We start from the raw sequence: 25,143 nt of genomic DNA, 5'->3' as shown, positions 1-25,143 counted from the left end.
GTCTGTGACAAAGTCAGGGCCAGGGAGCGGACAGTGCTTTGTGACAAAATGTCCAGTCTTGTTGACAGTCTTCAGTCTTCCTTCCTGTGATATGGGTTGGGTTTTTTGATACATATATATAAATAATAGAGATGGGACCCGCCATGTTGCCCGGGTTGGTCTGGAAATCCTGGCCTCAAGCAGTCTTCCTGCCTTGACCTCCCAGACAGTTAAGATTACAGATGTGAGCCATCACGCCTTGCTACAAGTTCAGTTAATGAAAACAAAGGGATGGGGCCAGAGATACTTGGGGAACAATTTTTCTCCTTGGCAGGTCTGACCTCTCTTCATGTGGGTAGGGAAAAAGTGTCTTCTACCGTCTGCTGATCCCTAAGGGCCTTTAATTCAAAATACCATACCAGGGAGCCATATTTCAGGTGAAGTTCCCTGTGGCTCTTCACCACTCACAGACAGCTGGAGCAACTTTCCAAAGCCTTTTCCACCCTTCCTGGAGAGGCATCCCCATCTAGCAAATACAAATACAGAGTATCCAGCTACGTCTGCATTTCAAATAAACAAGAAATTTAGTGTAAGTACATCTGGTGCAATAATTAGGAAATACTTATACTAAAACATCCATTGTGTATCTGAGATTCATATTTAACTAGGCATCCTGTGTTTCTATCCAGCAACTTTACTGCCAGGCTTACTGTCAGGGTCCCTCCCCCTTTTCCTTTTTCCCAACAGGAAATTATATTTTGACAATATCTTGGATTATTTTCAAAACATTATCTCACCATTTACAGTAATGTGTTTATTCTTTTCAAAAGAACATCCCCTTGCATGAGAGCTCTGTTTCCTCAACTAGTCTGGTTGAAAGAAGAGCCTGGGGTCCTGGACCCCACCTCAGACCAACCAGATCAGAACCTCCAGGTAATGGGCTTGGGAACCCGTGTTTACGGCAAGTGCCTCAGTGATGCCATCACACAGGCAAGTCTGGGAAATGCTGGAAGAGAGGCCACCTCTCTGCTCCAGAGAACACAGTAGATCAGTCCCCCAGGGAGTTTGGTCTCCACTGAGCGGGAAGAGCCTCTTGGCCCATGATAAGTGCTCCATGAAGCTCTGTGGGCTGAATGCCGGTCATAGAGCACACACACAGCTCAGGTTGTGGGGACATGTTGGGGCCAGTTGCCCTCCAAGGGGATGCCAGGACCCCAAAATGACCTCTATTGGCCTCACTGCTGTCTCCTGAGACCACCCAGGGCCCTGCCTCCCCCTTATGCTTCTCCAGTCTCGGTGCTGTGGGAGTCGTTGCCACTTTTCTTTGAATTCTTGGGTTTCTGTGCTTAGCCTTTTAAAAATCATTAACAGTAAAATGTTCTTTTAAACTCCTCTAAAAGTTTCCTCCTCTATTTTTCAATGCTACTTCATTACTCTCCATCTTAAACATCTATCCCCACCTCCAACTAAAGACATCTTCATCTTCATAATCCTGCCTTTCTTTTTTAATGTGAACTTTTACTGAAATATAATGTAAATTTAGCAAAGTGCTTGAATACTTGTACAAATAAAAAGAATTTTCACAAGGTACAGGCATGCGTATAACCGGCACATTGCCGAGCACAACCTAGAAACCCTCAGTACCCCCTTTCGTCTCGAGTGCCCCTTCCGAGAAACCCTCCTATAGAGTCCTAACTTCATACATTAGTAGTTTTACCTCTTTTTGAACTTCACATAAATTGAACCACCCAGTATGCGTTCTTTAGTGTCTGTCCCCTCCCACCTAACCTTGTGTTCATGGGATTCCTCTGCATCGAGAAGACTGCAGTTAGTCCACGCTAGCTGCTTACTGTCCCCCATTGCAGGGATACAAGTTCTGCTGTTGATGGATATTTAGTTTGCTTCTAGTTTTTTATTCTTACAAATCGTATTCTTATACATGTCTTTCAGGGACTGTATCTATGAATTTAGGAGAATTGCTGGGTCACAGTGTGTGTGAATGTTTAACTTTCATAGATAATGTCAAAAAGTTTGACAAAGTGAAATTTATATTTCCAGCTGCAAAGCCCCCACTTGCTCTGCATCCTTGCCAACACTGGGTGCTGTCATTTTTATAGTAGCCATCCAGGTGTGTGCACAGTCCTACTTCTCTATTAAATTCAATTTTTTGCAAAGTAATCACTTGAAAAAGAAACATCCAGACTGAAACAGGAAAGGTCTGAAAAAAGGTGAGATTCCGGTGGCTGAGAAAGTGAGCATGAGGAAGGAGCATACCCCTGGGGTCAGCTCAGGTCCAGGGGGAAACAGGTAATAGTGATAATAATAAGTGGTTGTTAACTGTTCCCATATAGGACGTGCTGCTCAACACACATTTTTAACATTTTTGACAACCTTAAGAGATAACTACTATTACTTTCACTTTACACATGAGACACAGGGATGTTACATAACCTTTTCTGAGTTTCCAGCTTAATTATTTTTTTCCTTTCATTAAGCACACACAATTATTTTATTTTATTTTATTTTTTATCTATTTTTTTTTTAATTTTTTTAGTTTTTTTGAGACAGAGTCTTGCTCTGTCACCTAGGCTGGAGTGCAGTGGCGTGATCTCGGCTCACTGCAAGCTCCACCTCCCGGGTTCACACCATTCTCCTGCCTCAGCCTCCCAAGTAGCTGGGACTAGAGGTGCCCACCACCATGCCCAGCTAATTTTTTTTTTTTTTTTTTTTTTTGTATTTTTAGTAGAGACGGTTTTACTGTGTTAGCCAGGATGGTCTCAATCTCCTAACCTCGTGATCCGCCCGCCTCAGCCTCCCAAAGTGCTGGGAATACAGGTGTGAGCCACCACACCTGGCCCTCTTTTTATTTTTATTTTTATTTTTTCTCTCTAGGTTACCCAGCTTTAAATGAAACTGCCCTCCGTCTTTCACGAAGCATACAACACTTTTGACTGATTTCGTCTGCTCACAAGAGGGGCAGGGTGGTCCACACTGGCGATTTGCCTCTTGTCTCGGGGTCAAACAGTGTCAGCCACTGATTTCTCCAGCTGGCTGGGAACTTATTCACAGTGATTCTCAAACTTGAAATTGTGAGCTTTGTAAACTGTGTTAAGTACACATTCACATTCCAAAGCTCCAGCCTTTCCTCCCTTGGATTCTGTTTGAGTAGGTCAGGAATGGAGTTAGGATCCATTTGTAACAAGGTCCCCTGGGAATTGCTATATAAGCAAGGATGGTCTGATTGAGGCAATGTGGGGTTTGGAAATTTCTACTCTAAGGAGCCTTGAAGCCAAGTAACCAGAGATTGCTCCAAGCAGCTGGAAAAGGCAGCACTGAGGACAGCCTTAGATTTATGCCTCCTCATCTATCCTGGAGCCGGTGGGTGTAAATGCATTTAAGTTTTACTTTTTAAACACACACATATGCACAGAAATGTATGTGTGTGCATGTTCAAGTTTCATAGACAATGCCATATATGTACGCACATACATACATAATATAGTGATCCACATTAGTCATGGATTCCACATTTGCAAATTCACCTACTCTCTAAAACGCATTTGTAACCCCAAAACTGAGTACTTGTGGTGCTTCTGTGGTCATTTGCAGACATATGCAAAGTGAAAATGTGAAAAATGTGACAATGTGAAAAATGTGAGTTCCCTGACATGCAGTTCCCTGCCATGGTCAAACAAGGCAAGGCTCTGCCTCTTGTTCTCTACACACAGGGTCTTTTCTTGGTCTATGTAGTGCCACATTTTTTGCATTTTGTGCTTTTGGGTGGTGATTTTGCTGTTTAACGTGGTCTCCAGGCATAGTGCTGAAGCATTGTCTAAGTGTTCCTAAGTGCAGGAAGGCTGTGATGTGCCTTCCGGAGGAAACACACTTGTTAGAGAACCTTCATTTAAGCATGAGCTACAGTGTTGTCCAGTGTTTGAGATGCCTTTATAGGACGCAGCTACTGCCGGCTTCCCAGCCAGACTGAGAGCTCAGGGTGTGGGCAGCGCCTCCTTCCTGCATTCATAGCTCCAGTGCTGTTCAGCTTCAGTGGAACCTGGTGAGCACCGCTCTCGGCAGGCTGAGCTTCCAAGGGCTCTACGGCCACATAGGGCCTTCCCTATACCCACAGAGACTAGCAGGGAGCTCTTCTTCAGCCACTCGTGCAGCCTGGACACCTCACCCACTGCAAACCCTCTCCCATTTGGAAGATAGTAGGAACCAGAAGGAAAGGAAAAACAGTCACAGAGCATGCACTGTGCATTCTCAGGCACAGTTCAGGAAAATTGGGCCCATTTATGACTCTTAAATTCATGTGTGCCTTTTTCAGTGCAAATATTTCAAGGAACTTAAGTATATACGAAGGTATTCTGTGTTACAGACGGGCAATGAATCCAAATGTTCTTTCTGGGCTAAGCTGGTTAGAGAAATGTCAGCCACATCGAGAGAGCACCTCTGTCCTTGGTGACCAGCTGGGCTTTGCGATCCCTGGTAGGGCCAAGCCAGCATGCAGGAGGGATGTGGGGAGCACCCCAGGCCCAGTGGATAGCCGGCTACAGCTAAGCGAAGGGTCCCTGCAGGGAGGAGAAGGCAGGCTGTGAACTCTTGGCAATCCTCCTAATGTCCCTCTGATACACAGGTTAACCTGCTAATAACAAAGTAGTTCTTGGGTGTGAATATTGGAGATCCTCCATATTTTTTGCTCTTGTGATCCTTTAAAAAATTATATAATCTGAGCTGAGACAGAAAGATCTTTCCCGCTTTTAGCTGAAGTAGGTCAAAAAACTCTTGCTGTACGAATTGTTTGGTGCTGTCCATTCTGAGTGATGGAACAGTGGGGAGGTATTGCTAAGCAACACTGCACATCCTTCTGAAGCTCATCATCTCCTAGCAACAGGCGGTGATGTGCGACCCCCCTGCTGCGGGAGCCACCGCGGGTGTGCTGCCTGATGTCCGTTTCACTCCCCTCTGGTCACAGGCATTCACTTTTGCGACAGCTGGACTTCTTGAGCGCCTACAAATCCCCTTACCAGGAGCCAGGGATACAGAAATCCAAAGTTGAGGTCTCTGCCTTCAGCGGGAGTCCAGCCTGGTTTAGAGTGAGATACAGAAAGAAACAAAAAACTGTATCATCTCAACAGTTGACCTCGGAGTTCTTCATCAGGAAGGCATTGGTTTTATTTAGGAAACATCTTGATAAACTTCTGGAGCACAACAATTTGGTTCACGAGGGCACAGATGTTGTCAGAGACAGGGATTGGTGGTTGGAGTTACTGAAAGAAAGGGGAAGAGAAGGCAGGACACGCACAGGTGGCCCAGCTGTGAGAAAGCCTGGCTGGAGGACCGCTTTGAAGAGTGATATGGATTGGATTTTTAAGTGCTTTGCTTTTAAAAGCACCTCTGGTGACCTATAAAGCTTCAGTAAACATTATGTGGCTCCCAGCAGAATTCTGTTCACTGTTACCACGGAAGCAGTGATCAAAGAGAAGGGGCTCTGTTGGGTACATGCCAGGGCAGAGGTCAAGGAAAAGCCACGGATAGGGACAAAGAACAGCTTGACCAAGGCTGAAAATTGGCACAAAGACGACCTTGAGAACACAAGCCCCCTGCCCTCAAAATTCAGGGAAACATCTGACAGGGCACGGATTCCAGTCTGAGAAGCGGCGAGGTGGGATCTGAATGGGTCCTATCCAGGTCTGAAGAGTGGGGAGCACCCACTGACTCCTGGCTGTCTGGTGACAAAAGTGAGGGGAGGAGCTTCCAGTTCTACCTGGGAGGCAGGGAAAGGTGCCCAGAGGAGGTGATGCCAAGCAAACTCCTGCCGGAGGAGACAGGAGGAGGTGCTGATGAGAGGGCTCCAGCCAAGCAAAGGGAGAAAGGGCCCATCTGCCCATCAGGTGTCAAACCTCTGAACATGAAGAAGTTGTTATTTGGTGAGGTGTGGGGCAAAGGTGGAAAACCTCAGACATGACATTCCAGCTTCGGAAAAAAAATACATTTTTTTTCTCAAATTCAAATCTCACACCAGGATGGCCTTGTCTACCTTCAAAAGTGGTGCCATATCCAGACACAGATGATAGCTAGATGGATAGACAGATGCCAGAGAGAAACCCATTACCCTCTCTCAAGAAGATTGTCTAAGAGCACATTCTCAGAGCAGCCTCTGATGCTGGGCATGGCAGAGCTCACAGAAGGACTAAACTTTTCAAAATTCACACTGTGCTATCCGGCATGCTGAGTCAGTTTGCAAAGCACTTGTGTTGATAGTATCTGGTTTGCCTCCTTATTTCAGGGGGACAAAAACCTACTTCTTGTCCCTGGCGGTGCACAACCCCTCCTTCAGCAAGTTTCCTGGCCTGTGGTGGCTGCCCCGAGGTGCTCTGCCAGCTTCCCTGTGTCTGCTCTGCCTCAGTCGTCTCAGGGTGCAGGCAAAGCCAGCCCTTCTACCTGGCGGTGCTGAACTAGGAAAAAGTTTGCTCAACAACACTGAGCAGCCCGCCCCTCGGATGGGTGCATTGAATGTGTCTGCACTTGTCAGGTACATCTGGCTTCTGCGTTCAGGACAATTACAGGGCACTCTGCAAAATTACTTACTGAGTTGGAGGGCCTAAGAGCACTTCCGTTGTGACAGTGGAGGCGGGCACTGGGAAAGGCTGCCCTTTAAAGGGTGATGGAGGTGCTAATGGAGAGCCCAGCTCCCAGGCTCACCACGCCTTCCAGGGCATGTGGGTAGTCAGCAAAAAGCAAGGGCTTCTCCCAGCACATGGGTATGGGGCTGGAAGAGGGAAGGGCACAGGGGCCCTCTGGCTCTGGTCCTACCAGCTGGTTGGGAAAGGCTTCTCATGAGCACTTCACACACAAGGTGAGACTGATGGAAGTTACGAGGAGCCACCTTGCATGCTGGTGTCTGTTGAAGGAATGAACGTGTGGACAGCGTGGGAGCATAGATCCAGTCTTCCTCACTGGCTATGGTGATCTCACTGATCCACATGCTCCCTTTGTTCCTGCAGGAACCGAACAGTCCATTTCGAGGTGGAACCTCACAACAGCTCTCCGAGCCCTCCCAGACACACCCTGGGGTGGGGACGGGAGTGTGCTTTAGGGCCCGGGCCACCTGAGGTTGTTCTGCTCCACAGTTGTCAAACAGACCCACCCTCAGCAGAGAGGCAGGGCGAGAAAGGCAAAGGAAGGAAAGAAGGAGGCCTGGGCTACAACTGAGGTTGCCACGGTTTCTTTTTTTCTTTTTCTTTTTCTTTTTTCTTTTTTTTGAGATGGAGTTTCACTCTTATTGCCCAGGCTGGAGTGCAATGGTGCGATCTCAGCTCACTGCAACCTCTGCCTCCTGGGTTCAAGAGATTCTCCTGCCTCAGCCTCCCAAGTAGCTGGGATTACAGGCGCCTGCCACCACACCCAGCTAATTTTTGTACTTTTAATAGAGACAGGGTTTCACTATGTTGCCCAGGCTGGTCTCCAACTCCTGACCTCAGACGATCCATTTGCCTCAACCTCCCAAAGTGCTGGGATTACAGGCATGAGCCACCGCGCCCAGCCAGTTGCCACAGTTTCCATCTCTGCTAAGGGTTTGGCCTCTGCCTCTGCGGATTCGATTCAGAAAGTGGTGCTGTTAGTATACCAGGAAGGAAGGTGTCTGTGGGAAATTAATTCGCACTCACAGGACTTGTAAGCCAGAAGGCTGGTTTCCTTGTTGATGGCGGGAGGCATAAAGATGACCTTGTCTGTGAGCCCGGTCCGAGAACTTTGCACTTTGCCAAGCTGTCCTTTGAGTATAACGGTGATAGACAAACATTCTCCAAGATCAGACAGAGGGAGACAGCACCTAGGGCCCTTTAAAAATGTAGTTGAACATAGTGAGATCCTGTCTCTACAAAAAGTAAAAATACAAAATTAGCTGAGCATGGTGGCACAGGCCTGTGGTCGAGCTTACTGGGAGCCTGAAGTGGGAGGATCCTTGAGTCCAGGAGTTCAAAGCTGCAGTGAGCTATGATTGCACCATTGCACTCCAGCCTCAGCGACAGAGAGAGACCCTGTCTCTAAAAGAAAAAAAGTAGCTAAAAATGAAGTCTGGCCAACTAAGAGATGAGGCAAAATAAGAAATAAAGTGAGGGAGAAGCCATGGGGAAAAGACTGGTAAGAGAGATGACTCCATGTAAGCAAATAGTTAAAGCTAGACTATGGAAGAAATTGTGGTTTCAGAATAAAATGTAAATCTTGACGAGAGAAAGCTAGCAAACTCAGGGGGCTGAGGAGAGGAGGGAAGAGGAAATGTAAGAATGTCAATTTCCTTATTCATAACAAGAAGTTAGTAGATACTGCCTGTAATTAAAACACATAAAATAATTACTACTTATTAATATTTTTCATAAACCCTTTCCTTAATTTTAGCAGGTTATTTTAGAAACTAGTACTTTTTTCTTTTTTCTGGTTTTTGTTGTTTTGACACGGGGTCTCATTCTGTCACCAAGGCTGGAGTACAGCAGCACAATCATAGCTCACTGCAGCCTCACAACCTTCTGTGTTCAAGCAATCCCGCCTCAGCCTCCCAAGTAGCTGATACTACAGGTACGTGCCATCATGCTTGGTAATTTTTTTTTTTTTTTTGTAGACACAAGGTCTTGCCATGTAGCCCAGGCTGGTCTTGAACTACTGAGCCCAAGCGATCCTCATGCCTCACCCTCCCAAGTACCTGGGACCACTGGTATATTTTGTGATGAGGAAATATTTCTCTGAAATTCAGCAATTTCTACCATTTTACTTCATTTTGGCGGGGGGGGGGGGTTGTTAAATTCAGGCACAATTATCCTCAACATTTATTGTTTAAAATAGGATGTAGGCACTAAGCATAAAATAAGAAGCTGTCATCAAGAAACAACATTAAAGGAGTTCAGGGGGAGGCCAATAGGATGTGAAAAGTATTTGCAGCATAATACTAACAAACCAATGAGAAAAAGGTAAACCTACCCGGCGGAAATAAATTGGGTGAAAGACTTGAACAGGCACGTCACAAAACAGATAGTATCTCAACTGGCCAATAAATACACAGAAAGGTGCTCAACCTCATTAGTCTTCAGAAAAATGCAAATTAAAACCACAAGAAGCTATGGCATCACACTCAGAATAGCCAAAATGAAGGGGGGAAAATCCTGACAATATCAAGTGTAGGCAATGGAGATCCCTGGAGCTCTCATGCATTGTTGATAACAGGGTAAATGGGTATAGCTATCTGGGAAACTGTTTGTTCCCCTCCCCACCTCCCCTCCCTCTCTCTTTCTCCTTCTTCCCACTCATCACCACGCCCAGCTAATTTTTGTATTTTTAGTAGAGATGAGGTTTTGCATGTTGGCCAGGCTGGTCTTGAACTCCTGACCTCAGGTTATCCACCTGCCTCGGCCTCCCAAAGTGCTGGGACTACACACGTGAGCCACCGCACCCAGCCCACATCCAAAACTTTCTTTAGCTCTCTCTCTCACCTACTAATTTCTGAGGCCCGCAGAAATCAAAAAGGTCAGGTAAAGCAAGGCAAAACAGAGCAGAGCCTTAGATTTTGAGAGGGACCTGTCTGCTTACAGCTCTTGGGGTTCCATGAGGAAAACAGAGGTTTCTCCCAAAATGGGGTCTGTGGCACCTTCTGTTTTTCCCAAAGCATCCCAGGCTGTCAGAAATTACCTTAGGTCCTCTCATGTGGACAACAAGAGTGGCAACAAGACACACTACGGAAATGATTCAGTCAACTGGGAAGAAAAAGAAACACTTAGTACTGTCCCCATTGTAAAGATGGATAAAGTGAGGCACCATGCAGTTTAAAAATTCATGTTCACATAGAGTTAGGCTCCACAGCTCACTCTTAACCATTCTGTAATTCTGCTGACTCTATGCCCAGTCACTGAGGCACCTGTATGGTAGCTCATGGCCCCCTTAGAGCTTAGAACCTGGATTTCATTCCTACTCTACAGCCATGTAATTTAACAATTTTCCACTGAATTTGTTGGATTGTAACTCTATATATCTCAAATTTTATTATTTCTGAATCTCAAGGGGGGCTGTGATGTCTTTAGTAATATCAAACGACCTATAAACGAAGGACTAAATGAGGTTTAACAGTACTCAAATTTCTATATGCTTTAAAACATTGAGGCAATGTATTGAGAAACACACCTAAGAAACTGCAACCAATCTACTCTGGACAAAAATTTAGACACTATCTCTTCAAAATAAGCTATCTATTGATACTTATGCATATTTGTACATATATCAACAGTATTTTACATGTCATAACCTTAAAATAATTTAAAAGTGTCAAAATTACAGGCCTTATACATTTCTGTGGTCTTGAAAGAAATGATACATATAGATTACTTGTTTAAAGTAGTCATTAAAATGCATAAACTTTTAGAGTAATCGCTTAAAAAAGCAGTTCATACCGAAGGTAATAATACGTAACACTAGGAATAAAAGAGGGCCCAACACTGCAGGTTCTTAAAGACAAAAGTTACTAAAGCCTTGTTTTTGGTTATTAACCTTGGCCTTAAAACAATTATATACATAATCTTCCCCTTCCTTTTCTTGTTGCAAAGATGTGGTGACAAACCGGGTTTGCTCATGCAGATGACAATACTCTTGAAAATGGTGGCAGAGAAATAAAATGAAGGGTATATGGTTCACTTAATGATCTCATAAAGTGGAACTTATTACCCACCCTGCCTCTTGCATATCTCCAGACTAATATGTGAGAGAGATGAAATGGCTGTTTGCTACCAATATTTTATTTGATGCTTCATTTCTTGATTCCTTGAATGACAACTTACAATGCATTAACAGGATCAGGAAAGCATAGCTATTCAAGGAACTAAATAATTATGCAACTAATTCTTTTCCTCATCTCTAAAACATGGCAATGGACTGATATTTTAAAAATACAACACACTGGCAAGTAGTTTATTTTCAACTCAGTTTTGGTTTGTTGTTTGTTAAGGTCATTGCTTGGGAAAAAGAAAACAAAAGAGGAGGAGGAGGAGGAGGAGGAGAAAGTATAGAAACAAGAAATAGAAGCAGCAGCATAAGCAAATGAAGAAGAACTAGATGACGGTGATGAGAAAAAGAAAAAACAGACTGGAAGAAAGTAGAAAAAACAGGTGAGGGAATCAGATGGCCTCTAAGATATCTTTTTTCCCCTTCCTGATTCATGAAATTTGAAAAAGTCCAAGACCATCAACAAAAAAACAAGCAAAAAGATAAACACTCCTTAAATTTCGTTAAGAGTGAGATAATGCTCCACTCATGACTGGCTCAGGTGCCATACCTTTTTACCCCTTCCTGATTCATGAAATTTGAAAAAGTCCAAGACCATCAACAAAAAACAAGCAAAAAGATACAGCCCCTAAAGAGTCACCCCTTAAATTTTGCTAAGAGTGAGATAATGCTCCACTCATGCCTGGTTCAGGGGCCAGCAGCAGGAGGGCACACTCCAGATTCTCTAGGAGAAGGGGGAGGACTCCTCCTTGCCCTGGCTGCGCCTCCACTGAGGCCCATGGTACAGCAGCCACAGCTTCCTACCTATGCCATGCCAGCCGGACCCTGAAGCTCCTACTCCCCCTTCCCGGCCCCCAGACTTGCTGCTGCTGCCACCACTGGCACTGATGCCAATACAACCACCACTGCTGTCACCCTCAATGCACCAGCCCTCCCTACAAGCCTCCTACCACATGGCCACTGCCACAGCCCTGCCCCTGCCCTGGCCGCAGCCGGCCACCTCCTACAGCTCTGGCATGCTGCAGTCTCTGTCACCACCACCAACTCACAGTGAGGCAAGCTGTGGGACCACAGGCTCCAGCCTTCAGCCTCCAATATCTGGCAGATGGATCCTCCTTCTACCGGTAGGAAGCAGCAGTGTGGGCAAAGCCAGAAAAACCTAGAACAGGACGCAGGAAGTGGTAGCGTTAGAGCATCACCTTGTCATGCTGTCCACTGGGTGGACAGGGGCCAGTTTCAGCGAAGGCACTCACAATCACCCTCCGAAGTCCAGCCTTTCCTTCTGGCCCAAGCTGGCCAGGCACCAGGGCCTGGGGTAGGGATTGGAGACACCACTGTGCCCAGCTCCCCAATCCATAGGAAACACTTGGCCCACTGGGGCTGCACTCCTTGGGGAGCAGGAGCAGCAGAAACTCAGACCCAGCCACCCCCAAACCGAAGTGCGGTTGCCATTCTTGATGCCTCCACCCACAGGGCCCTGTCCCCCTGTGATCCCCCCGACTCCATGCCCAGAGATCCCAGGCTGTCTCTGCAACACAGAGGAAGAGGGCACAGGCCCTGGACCCACAGCAGGTGTGGGGGACCTGCCATGCTCAGGATTCCCATGGAAATGCTGTGCACCCCACTGGCTTTGAGCAGCAGCAGCAGGAGGAGGTCAGCCTCTAGAGTTTGGAGTCTGGGGAGAGGAGAATGGCTCCTGCCTTGGAGGCCACTGCTATCACTGCTGCCTCTGCCACCCACCGCTGGCAGTGCAGTCCCTGATAGCGCCCTTAATCCTCGTAGCCCCCGACAGTGCCCCCAGCCCAACCTCTGCCTTGGGCAGTTATGCCCAAGTTATCGCACCCAATCCACTCCCTGACGAGCTGCTGTGGGTACTGCAACCCCAGATAGTACCACCAACCAGCCCCCAGCCAGGGGCAGTCCGGCCCCGATAGCACCCCCAACCAACCCCCATCCCCACCCTGCCACAGGCAGTATAGCCCCCAGTAGAGTCCCTAACCTGTCCCCCACCACGGGGCATAGGCCTAGAGGTTTTTGTCTCACCCAATCAGAACATGTAGTCCAGGAACCTCATTTGCATATTTTCAGAATGTGAAGGATGCTAAGGGGGTGTCCCACCATTCCAGGCTCTTCTGCGGCTGTAGCCCAGCTACTCTGTGCCTGGCTTAGAGGAGGAAGAGGAGGAACCATCTGCCGCACCCTGGAGGCTGTAGCCTGCGGCATCGCGGCTCGCTTCACTGTGGTTGCTGGCTGTGACAGAGACTGCAGCATGGCCAGAGTGGTAGAAAGGTGGTGGGGTAGGTGCGCTATCAGAGGCTGCACTGCCTATGGTGGGAGGCGGCTTGGGGGCGTCTGATGCCTGCAGGTGGAGCGGATTGGAGGCGCTATCCAGGGCACAGGGGTGGGGCGACTGGTTGGGGGTGCTATCTGTGGATGCGCTGGCCATGGCGGGGAGCAGGTTGGGTACGCTATCCAGGGTCTCACCTCCTGTGGCCCTGAGGGAGGGGTCCAGGCCTAGGCCACTGGCCAGGGAGCCAGTAAGAGAGCCAGAGGCAGTGAGGGATGTCAGAACCTTGGAGGTTATCTTGAGGCCTTCTCTGGTTTAGATGTATCTTCTCATTCATGAATGTACGAACATTGCCTAAGAGGTGTTCATAGTGGCCATTCTGAATTCTAGTTCTAGCAGGGGCTGAGAGAGTTCCAGTAGTTCCATGTGTCTTCTTTCAAAAAATGTTTATTCAGATCTTCTGTTCATTTTTAAATCAGATTCTTTTTGGTTTTCTGGAGGTTTTTTGGTATTGAGTTGTTTGAGCTTATTGTATATTCTGGTTTTGAATCCCTTCAGGGGTGGGGAGTTTGCAAATATTGTTTCCCCTTCTGTGTGTCTTCTCCTTTCTTTGTTGTTTCTTTTGCTGTGCTAAAAGCTTTTTAGGATGACAGAATTTCATTTGTTTATTTTCGCTTTGGTCGCTTGTGCTTTTGAAGTCTTAAACCAAAAACTTTTGCCTAGACCAGCATCCTGGAGTGTTTCCACAATGTTTTTATTCTAGTAGTTTCATGGTTTCTGGTCTTCAGCATAAGTGTTTAATCCATTTGATTTTATTTTCATGTACGATGAGAGAGAAGGGTCTAGTCTCATTCTTGTACATGACGTTTCCCCATTGTATGTATTTTCTTGGTGTCTTTGTCAAAGATGAGTTAGCTGTAAATCTGTGCGTGTATATCTGGGCGCTTTATTCCTTTCCATTGATCTATTTGTCTGTTTTCAGGACATGGCCATGCAGATTTGGTTACTGCAGCTTCCTAGTACATTTTGAAGTCAGGTAGTATGATAACTCCAGCTTTATCCTTCCCATTCATGAATGCAAGAACATTGGTTAAGAAGTGTTTATAGTGGCCCTTTCTGATTTCTAGTCCTAGCAGTGGGCTAGAAGGGTTCCAGTGGTTCCATGTGTCTGCTCTCATTTTGTATCTCCCAGTGTCAAATATCTATTTGGTTTCATTTGCTTTGACACTTATTTTCAATATTGTTTGTAATGTTGATAAGCAAAACTGGCCTATAGTAATAAAATTGTCTTTAAATTGGATCATTTCCTTCATTTTGCTTTCTGTGTGTACATGGTTGCTTTCTTCTCTTTTCTTAGACTGCATTAGAACATGACACATCCATTCCATCTTCATTTCTCATATGTGCACACTGAATGCACAGCCTAGAGTCCCACTTTCTCTGGTAGTCCCTCAGCAGCATTGCACAAGTGTTGCCTGTGGGATTTTCATTGTTGTTTCTTTATATAGATATCATGCCTTCTGTGGTGTATTGACTTGAGAATACTTTGTAATTTTCAATTTCCCAAGTATAGATGCTTTGAGGTGATGATTTTATTGCATTTTTCTAGGATAAGCAATTATCCGCAATCCACTGTCAGGCATTAACCCCTGATGAAACCCACTAAGCCAAAACTAACAGGAAAATGTTTTAATTATATTTTTATAGTACAAAATAATTAAACTGAGGCAGGCAGAAAAAAGTAAGAGAATCCACATCACCATAGTTTACATCACTTTAAATCTTGACAGCTCCAGATGCTAAAAATGAACCCGGGTCCTGCAACTGCAGGCTTCATTTCTCCTCCCAAAGGCACAGTCTGTATGATGCGTTCAACAGGAACATCTCTTGGGCTCTCGCCCCCTGACTTGTTATTCACAAGCACCGTGGTGTTTGAAATCATCCATTTCTGCAGATCTATGGCCAGCCCTCCCATTCCAAAGACTCACTGCAATTGCTCTTCAGCCCTCTTCAGACTGGATTTCTGGCTTCTTCTTTCCCTCTGACCCTGAATTCAGAAGAGCTTCTTCTGAGGTCCTCTTGCTACTTCAGCTTCTCCTCCTTCTGCTTGAGGAGTGCTTTAAAGTGCTCTTTATTTTGCAGGTGCTGCTGCTTCTTGGCCTTCTTCACCCTCTGACTGCGCACTGTACTCAGAGCATCCAGCAGTGCAAGGATCTGACAGGGACAAAACCAGGTGAGCATCAGAATACTCTCACAGACACTGCATACTCCCATCCAGGCATGTCAGCTGATGGAATCCAAGATAGAGGCAACCCAGGATCCAAATGAATGTTAACGCCTTGAAAATGCATTCCGAGCTAGGAAATCATTGTTGGCATGGAGATACAGGTGTGAGCACATTTACCTTTACCACAAAACCACCTCTGTTCATCACTATATGGGCTCTGTGTGCCACTAACCAGGACAGAAGGGTTCCCCAGCCGTGCCTATGACTCCACATTAAAATGCACAGAGCAGAACAAGGCCAAGCAAAGGACTGGAAATAGACTCCAGCCCTGCCTCTAACCTATAGTTCTAGTGCCGTGAATAACTCTGGCCTCATCCCCTCCTGATCAAAACTGGGTTACAGTAGAAACGCAAAGCGTGCTGCCAAGAGTGTTATTTTCCTATCTAAATGGCAGTCAATCGGCCACAGGACCTTCCTTTCACGAGGCTTCCTTATGATGGTTGGTCTCTGCCTGTCCTTCAGCACCTTGCCTGTCTTTGCTTGGGTCTTGTTCTTGTTCTTAAATGGCAAGGCTTTCTGCAAGGCTTTTGGAATGTGTAGTGAATTAAAATGTTTCTTATGCCTCAGGATTGGCTGAAAAGTAAAATAAAACAAAAACTGGGACATATTTAGATTATGATCTATGTGTGTTTGAAACCCACAAAACCTTCTCACTGGATTGACTTTTCCATAAGATCAGTAACACTAGAGTCAGCTGACTCTCAGAAATCAGGACTCAGTCATCCATCAGATGTGGACTGCCTTGGTGGACACCCACAATTCTAGGCAGACAGAGGAACAAATACAAATAACTTATACTTGCAACTCTTCCAGAAAACCAACCATGCCCATTTCTACGGTATAAAACTATGAGGTCTCAACACAGCAGATGCACAGATCCAGTCTCCTCTCATGTTAAATTCAGACCTTGTCTTTGGGCCACTGAGGCTATTATTTTTTTCAGCCTAATGAGTATAATAATCTAGCTTTTCATTCTGACTGTCAACCTCTTTGGATTTAAGGACATAGTTTTTCCTCCAATTAGCAGCCAACATGTCTTCATCTCTGGTTCTAATTAAGAGCTTTAACTTTATTCTGTTTCTGATGGGAGCCTGGCTTTAAAAAGTGAGATTTGAGCAACAGACAAGGGCAAACACTGGACATTGAATTTTCAGGTTAATTTAAGTTTTATGTTTCATGAATTAAGATAATCAAAATTCTTAACTGCCTCAGAAACATTGTTAGTAAGTTGAAAGTTGTGCCCTAGTCTTTTTACCAACGTCAACTATACAGATAATATTTCTCCTATGCCCTTAAATTTATCATTAAGGACATCATTCACAATAATATTCCATATTATCTGTTTAGGAACATATATTGCTTCAGAATTAAAGAATTCAGAGAAATCTCCTTCTCACAAAAAAAGTGGCACCACAAGCTGGACAATGGGCACCACATCCTAAGTATGTTTTAATACAAATTCATGTAAGGTGCTCCAAAATTTCATTAACTATTTTATAGAAAGAACAATGCCTGTGAGACTTCTGTTTCTAGCAGAAATAGATGTATTTATTTTGAAGTAATTTTTTTTTTTAGTTTTTTGTTTTGTTTTGTTTTTTGTGACAGAATCTGTCTCTTTTGCCAGGCTGGAGTGCAATGGCATTATCTTGGCTCACTGCAACCTCCGCTTCCCAGGTTCAAGCGATTCTCCTGCCTCAGCCTCCTGAATAGCTGGGATTACAGGCACCCACCACCACACCTAGCTAATTTTGTATTTTTAGTAGAGACAGGGTTTCTCCATGTTGGCCAGGCTGGTCTCGAACTCCTGACTTCAGGTGATCTGCCTTCCTCAGCCTTCCAAAGTGCTGGGATAGCAGGCATGAGCCATCGCACCCGGCCTTTCTTAGGTTTTTACTATTCATTTATGACAAATATTTGACATCCATGATTCTCTCCAGTCAAAAGTTCTTTAATACAATCTGTTGGCATTGGCCGATTGGGAAATGGAGTCATATGACTCACCCATCCTGTGAATGGCCCCGGAGGTAGCATACATTTTAAACTGGCTATTAAACCTGCCTGCGATCAGGCCAGGCATGGTGCCTCATGCCTGCTATCCCAGCACTTTGGAAGGCTGAGGTGGGTGGATCACCTGAGGTCAGGAGTTCGAGACAAGCCTGACTAACATGGAGAAACCCTGTCTCTACTAAAAATACAAAATTAGCTGGGCGTGGTGGCGTGTGCCTGTAATCCCAGCTACTTGGGAGATTGAGGCAGGAGAATCACTTGAACCCAGAGGCGGAGGTTGCGGTGAGCCAAGATCCCACCATTGCCCTCCAGCCTGGGCAACGAGAGCGAAACTCTGTTTAAAAAAAAAAAAAAAACCTGCTTGCGACCTTGTCAACCTTGGTCCCGTTCTTCTGGATGGATTCGTGGTCCTTGGCATCAATGATGCAGTTGCTATCAGACCATTTCCATGGCACGTACAGGTCCACAAACTCACCAGCGTCATTCTGCATCTCAAAGCCGCACCTGCTGCCACCATATCGCGCACAAGCAAAGAAAGACATTTTCTGATAATTATTGCATTTGCAATTTCAATTTGTTCCCAAGCTGGTAGTATGTATGTATGCTGTACTTCCATAAAGGTTTTTTGTTAATAAGGTTAAAATTAAAATTTAAAAGTAGAATTGTGATATCTCATTTTTGTATAATCATTTTTTTCTATGTGTAGGTATGCATTGAGTTTTTTTGTTGTTGTCATTTTGTTTTTGATTTTGGTTTTGGTTTTTTTTTAGACGGAATTTTGCCCTTATTGCCCAGTCTGGAGTGGAATAGCGTGATCTTGGCTTACTAAAACCTCTACTTCCCAGGTTCAAGCAGTTCTCCTGTCTCAGCCTCCCAAGTAGCTGAGATTACAGGTGTCTGCCACCACACCCAGCTAATTTTTGTGTTTTTAGTAGAGGTAGGGTTTCACCATGTTAGCCAGGCTGGTCTTGAACTCCTGACCTAAGGTGGTCCACCTGCCTTGGCCTTCCAAAGTGCTGAGATTACGGGTGTGAGCCACTGCGCCGGCCCACATTGAGAGATTTTTATTTTTATTTATTTATTTATTTATTTATTTTAATAATAATTAAAATTCTTTCACCCAGGGTGGAGTGCAATGGTGTGGTCTGTGTTCCCTGCAACCTCCTCCTCCCACGTTCAAGCGATTCTCCCACCTCAGCCTCCTGAGTAGCTGGGATTACAGGTGCCCGCCACCATGCCAGACTAATTTTTTTATTTTTAGTAGAGATGGGGTTTCACTATGTTGGCCAGGCTGGTCTCGAACTCCTGACCTCATGATCCGCCCGCCTCGGCCTCCCAAAATGCTGGGATTACAGGTGTGAGTCACCGTGCCTGGCCAAGAGATTTTTATAAGAATCTTTGCTAAATATTCATAAAGGTTATTTCTGGATGGTAACATTTAAGGTGAGTTTAAATTCATATTGTTGTTTGAATTTCTATAATGTATGCATCTTTTCTACGGAAATCGAGTGATGACATTTTGCTGCAAAGTAAAAAGACCTTTTTCAATGGGAAGGATGGGTGAAAACCAAGAGGTAGTAGAAGAGGAGTAAATGTAATTAGGGCTGCTGAGCAACAGAATAGAGCAGTCTGCTTTACAAAGGAGTGATCCACTGGCTTTGGAAGTATCCCAGCAGAAGAGGATAAAGGGCTGTCTCTGCAGAGATTTCACCCTGTGCCTCCAGCCCTGAGTCCATGTGTCTAAAGCCATGACTGTGCTGCGGTTGGCTACTGTCCAGCGACATTTGGGAGGCACTGGTCTCATTAGAGCTTTTCACTCAAAGCCAACTGGAGGAGGAGTTATTTCGGGAAATGATTCCTAGACATGTCTGTTCTCTTTGCTGGCGTGTGGATTCTTGTTAGCCTCAAACACAGAGGCTGTTCCCTTTAATTTGGGTGTTCTATCAACCTTCCCACCTTTTGCCTCAAGTGTTCCTGGCCTTAATTTAGACTAAATTCACTTCTGTTTATATGGTTCTTCTGCAATTTCTGCAGACATTCCAGCTATAATTCCGTTTTATCTTCCTAATATAGTTGTGAGTTTCAGCATTGCCATGGGCTCTGTATATGATCAGTAGGGGGATTTAAAATGATGATCTCCTTTTCAGTTACTTAGCAAACTGTGAGACACTTGCTCTATGCAAGAGCACAACTCAACATTGGGTATACACTAGAAAGAAAACAATAGGAGTAGGAATTTTTATCTGTTTTATTGATCTACTTCCAGCACCCAGGACAAGAAGCAGGGCACAGTAGGTGCTCCACAGTGGATTGCTGAAATGAATGCACGAATGAATGAAACACCTTCCTCGCCTTCAAATATCCCCAGCTAATGGAGGAGATAGATGTGCTCTTAAATAGAGATATACAAGGTACAGAGTATGTGCAAAGTGCTGTGAGAGCCCACAAGAGGGAGGAAAAAGGTGTTTGAGGATTAAGGAATTTTAAGCTGAGCTCTAATGAATGAATATGTATAGGATTTTGATAGAATGAGAAATCAATGGGAGCATTTCAGGTAGAGGGAGTAGCACAAAGTACCTTCGGGGAAAGCTAGTTGTCCAAGTGTGGGAGAAGGAAGGATGCTAGGTGGAGTCAAGGCCAAAGAGAGATTGTGAAGGTTAAATTGAATGATGTTCCAAGCAACTTAGGTGGGGTCCACAGATGGCAGGTGGGAGCAATGGAAGTCTTTCGATCAGCTGAGTGTTAACATCTACTTTGGAAGTGGAGCACTGTGGCAGTACAGATGCTCTGCTTGAAAAGAACCAGATTGGGGGCCAGGGGATCATTAGGGAGCCATGGCAATTGCACAAGGGAGAAGGCGGTGGGAATAGAAAAGAGGACAACTTTGAAAACTGCTTTAGTTCACATCCTCTGAGAAGCAGATACCAATGAGGAGTTAGGTTTATTTGTAAGAGATTCACTGAGGGAAACACCTATGAAATATAGAGGGTGAGGCCGGGCATGGTGGCTCACGCCTATAATCCCAGCACTTTGGGCGGCTGAGGTAGGCGGATCACCTGAGGTAGGCGGATCACCTGAGGTCAGGAGTTCAAGACCAGCATAGCCAACATGATGAAACCCTAAAAATACAAAAATTAGCCAGGCATGGTGGCTAAAAATACAAAAATACAAAATTTAGCCAGGCATGGTGGCTAAAAATACAAAAATACAAAATTTAGCCAGGCATGGTGGCTAAAAATACAAAAATACAAAATTTAGCCAGGCATGGTGGCTAAAAATACAAAATTTACTACTAAATATACAAAATTATGAAATACAAAAATTCCTAAAAATACAAAAATTAGCCAGGCATGGTGGCGGGTGCCTGTAGTCCCAGCTACTTGGGAGGCTGAGGCAGGAGAATCCCTTGAACCTGGGAGGCAGAGGTTGTAGTGAGCCAAGATTGCGCCATTGCACTCCAGCCTGGGTGACAAGAATGAAACTCTGTTTTTTTTAAAAAAAAAAGAAAGAAAGAAATATACAGGGTGAACCAGAGAAGGTGGGAAGATCTTTCAGACTGCAATGTAGGTCTGACCTCGGTGAAGGAGAAAAAAGGAAGGAGGACAAAGGAAAGGCTCAGACTCAATACAGACCTAAGAAAGTTCTGCCAGGCGATGGGGAGTCCTTGAGCCAAAGTCTCACTCAGAAAGAGTCCTGCATGTAGCAGAAATGGTTGTTTGTGCTCAGTCATGGTCTGGAAAGGGTGGTCTGCAAGCAGATACAGAGACGGACCCTGAAGGGCAGTAGCTGGGGCCTTCAACCAATTACGATCCCTGCAGCAGGAGGCACGAAATGTGCATCTTTATGGCCACCACCAAAAGCTTACTGGAAGGTGGATCTAGGGAAGAGGGAGAAGTCAAGCTTACTCAAAGGTTTGTAGCTGGGCACCTGGATGGGTGATAATACTATCACCAGAGGAAGAAATACAGTAGGAGGAGCAGGCTTTACTGGGGACATTAATGAGTTAGACTTTGAACAGGTTTACTTTGAGGTACCTATAGGGCATCCAAGGGATATATCCTGAAGACAGCTGAAAGTCAAGGATAAATGCAGCAGACTTCCAGCTACTCACTGTGCCCCATGTCTTGCACTTTCTAGGCTCACCCCGTCTACCTTTTCCAGTATTCCTTGCAGATAGGTGTGGCCATATGACTGATCTCCATGGTGGAATATAAGCAAAAGTGTGTGACACTCCCATTCCTGGCCCGTAAAACCTTCTGCTTGGCCAGGCACGGTGGCTCATGCCTGTAATCCCAGCACTTTGGGAGGCCAAGGCAAGCAGATCACGAGGTCAGGAGTTCAAGAGCAGCCTGGCCAACATGGTGAAACCCTGTCTCTACTAAAGATACAAAAAATTAGCCAGGCATGGTGGCAAGCGCCTGTAATCCCAGCTACTCGGGAAGCTGAGGCAGGAGAATCGCTTGAACCCAGGAGGCGGAGGTTGCAGTGAGCTGAGATTGTGCCATTGCACTCCAGCCTGAGCAACAGGGTGAAACTCCATCTCAGAAAAAAAAAAAAAAAAAAAAAAAAAGCCCTTCTACTAATGCTCCCTCATGCCCCTTCACCTTCCATGAGTCTGCATTGACAGGGCAAACAGGAAGCTTCATGTTGAAGGTGGCAGAGCTTCCATAAACCTGGGTCCCTGAGTGACTGCATGGAAGAGAATCCCTCTGCCCATAGCCTTGGGCTTTTTAGCTGAGCAAGAAATACATTGCCTTTGTGTTCAGGCCATTATCTATTTTATCATATATCTGTTTTAGCAGATAAGCCAACCCTAACTAACCTAAGGATGCCTAATTAGTACATTGAGGTCTGAAACAGGGGTCAAGCTAGAGCTGTAACTATAGGAGTAGACATAATTCAGGAGAAAGCACAAAATGAGAGAAGAGTGCTTAAGAGAGACACTCAGCTAGCACCTTCTCTACACCCAAGGGCCAGATGGATCACCAGGAGCTGGGGAAGGAAACCGACACCTTAACCCAGACTGTTAGGAGGAGTTGAAGTTATTATCACTGTTTTTCAGAAAAGGAAAATGAGATTCCAAGAGATTTGGCTAAGGTTATGTGGTGGCAGAACCAGCACTCTGTGACTCAGGCTCCAGGCAGCTGTCAGCCCCTCCCTGGGCCACACCTGGCCAACTGGCTACTCATCCAGCAGTCCCCCATCTGCCTCCTGGCATGGGGACTACTTGATGCCTCCCTGTAGGCTCAGCTTTTCCTCCCTTTGTTTTTCTGGTGTTACTGGTGGAGGGTCTTGACTATGAGTCACCCAGGTTCTTGGTGTTTTGAGCAAATTGGACAAAACACACAATGCAATGAAAGAATGAAGCAATAAAAGCAGAGATTTATTGAAAGGAAAGTACACTCCACAGAGTGGGATCAGGATGCAGCAAGTGGCTCAAGAGAGCTGGTTACTGAGTTTTCTGGGGTTTAAACACCCTCTAGACATGTCCCATTGGTTACTTGGTTACACCCTATGTAAATGAAGACTTGGCCTGCAATCAGCCTGATTGGTTGCAGGAGGTGACCAATCAGAGGCTGAAGTGAAGTACAAAGTTACACATGAAGACTTGGCCCAACTAGTCTGATTGGTTGCAGGAAGTGAACAATCAGAGGAACGTTCCATTTTTCATCTGTGACACAGTACAAAGGGAGTAGCTTCTGATCCTTTCCCTACTTGGGTGTGGAGAAGTGGGGTTTTCCTTTTGATTCATTTCTAGGAAATCAGCACAAATTGGCCTTAGTTCTCTGCCTCCAGGCCCTATTCTCCTGCCTCACTAGGACCGATCCCAGCGTGAGACAACAGCTCAGCACCTGCTGCTCAGCGTGGGCCCCTATCTTGTGCCCCAACTTTGCTATCTGGGCATTTGCTTGTGCCTGAGACTGAGCCATAGCTGGTGCCCAACTCTCATATCTGGCCGGGGCCTGGCTGCCTGGACCATCAGCTCTCCCAGATTGGAGATTTGCTTTGCTGCTGTTCTCCTTCTAGGAATCGTAGGCTAGGCTGGGGGCCTAGAGACAGCACTCTTATTCAGGGCTCCTGGCCCCACGGCCCCCTCAGAGTCCATAACTCATCTGGAGCCCCCTGCTGATTTGTTTTCTTTTCTAACCTAGGAATTGTTTTTGCTCTGGCCCTGGGCTTTCAGATTTGTCTGCCAGACAAAACCTTCCTTCTGCTCAGCAGCTGCTGCAGGGGCTGTCTAGCCCCCAGCCTAGCCCACCATCTGTCCCACCCACAGCTGCTCTCGCTGTCCATGCGAACTGCTGACCACCTGCACTGCAGCCCTGGATAAATCACAGTACATCGCCCACAGGAAGACAGGGCTCCAACTGAGATGGAAAGGAGCCTGGGGCCACGGGGGTGCTGTTATTTGAGTTTTGTGTTTTTTGTTTTTTTTTGTTTGTTTGTTTTTTGTTTTTTGGGATGAAATCTCTCTGTCACCCAGGCTGGAGTGCAATGGCGTGATCTTGGCTCACTGCAACCTCTGCCTCCCAGGTTCAAGCAATTCTCCTGCCTCAGCCTCCCGAGTAGCTGGGACTACAGGCACGCACCACCACGCCCAGCTAGTTTTTGTACTTTTAGTAGAGATGGGGTTTCGCCGTGTTGGCCATGCTGGTCTCAAACTCCTGACCTCATGTAATTCAACCAACTTGACCTCCCAAAGTGCTGGGCTTACAGGCATAAGCCACCATGCTTGGCTGTGAGTTTATTTGATTGATTTATTTTTTTTGGGGGGGGGTACAGAGTCTTGCCCTGCCACCCAGGCTGGAGTGCAATGGCACGATCTTGGCTTATTGCAACCTCCGCCTCCCGAGTTCAAGCCATTCTCATGCCTCAGACTCCCAAGCAGCTGGGATTATAGGTACTCACCACCACGCCCAGCTAGTTTTTGTATTTTTAGCAGAGACAGGGTTTCACCATGTTGGCCAGGCTAGTCTCGAACTCCTGACCTCATGATCCACCCATCTCGGCCTCCCAAAGTGCTGGGATTACAGGTGTGAGCCACCGTGCCCGGCCAATTTTTTGTTTCTTTAGTAGAGACGGGGTTTCCCAATGTTGGCCAGGCTGTTCTGTTCTCAAACTCCTGACCTTGTGATCCGGCCCCCTTCAGTCTCCCAAAGTGCTGGGATTACAGGCATGAGCTACTGCGCCTAGCCAGAGTTTATTTGATTTTCTTAACTAATTTCCTTCTTGGAATATCACTGATGTCATTTGCCAGTTTCTGAATGGTTTTAATAAGATCCTTTCCCACGAGTCAACCTTGTTCTGAAAGGATCTTATCTCTAGATATCGCAGTGTCTGTTTGAACAAAAAGAGAATATTGTGGTTCTGATTTATATCTTTTTTTTTTTTTTTTTCAGATGCAGTCTTGCTCATCGCTCAGGCTGGAGTGCCATGGCATGATCTCGGCTCACTACAACCTCTGCCTCCTGAGTTCAAGCAATTCTCTGCCTCAGCCTCTTGAGTAGCTGGGATTACAGGCGTCTGCCACCATGCCCGGCTAATTTTTTGTATTTTTAGTAGAGACAGGGTTTCACCATCTTGGCCAGGCTGGTCTCGAACTCCTGACCTCGTGATCCACCCACCTTGGCCTCCGAAAGTGCTGGGATTAGGGGCGTGAGCCACCGCCCCAGCTGATTTATACCTATTAAGAATGAAATCATTATATTGAGGAAAAAAGTGAGAATCAGCTTCTATACGTGAACTCTGATGTAGGCTAATTTCAAAGTTATGAACTTGGGGTGAGACCTCCACATCAAATAGCTATTATAATAACAAA

The 25,143-nt window shown here is 45.8% G+C and overlaps 1 long non-coding RNA gene across 2 annotated transcripts; it reads left to right on the top strand.

Annotated features, from left to right (window-relative positions):
- Window positions 1-4,873: 4,873 nt before the first annotated feature.
- Window positions 4,874-16,052, top strand: LOC129057643 (uncharacterized). 2 transcript variants are annotated; one of them, XR_008522275.2, is made up of 3 exons: window positions 4,874-6,514; window positions 10,967-11,126; window positions 15,173-16,052. It is a non-coding gene; the product is annotated as an uncharacterized LOC129057643 (long non-coding RNA). The 2 variants fall into 2 exon arrangements; XR_008522276.2 differs by lacking the exon at window positions 4,874-6,514 and adding an exon at window positions 8,047-8,556.
- The last annotated feature ends 9,091 nt before the right edge of the window (window positions 16,053-25,143 follow it).

Source organism: Pongo abelii, chromosome 12, assembly GCF_028885655.2.
Source record: "Pongo abelii isolate AG06213 chromosome 12, NHGRI_mPonAbe1-v2.0_pri, whole genome shotgun sequence".
Lineage (NCBI taxonomy): Eukaryota > Metazoa > Chordata > Mammalia > Primates > Hominidae > Pongo > Pongo abelii.
This window is presented reverse-complemented; position numbering and strand designations above follow the sequence as displayed.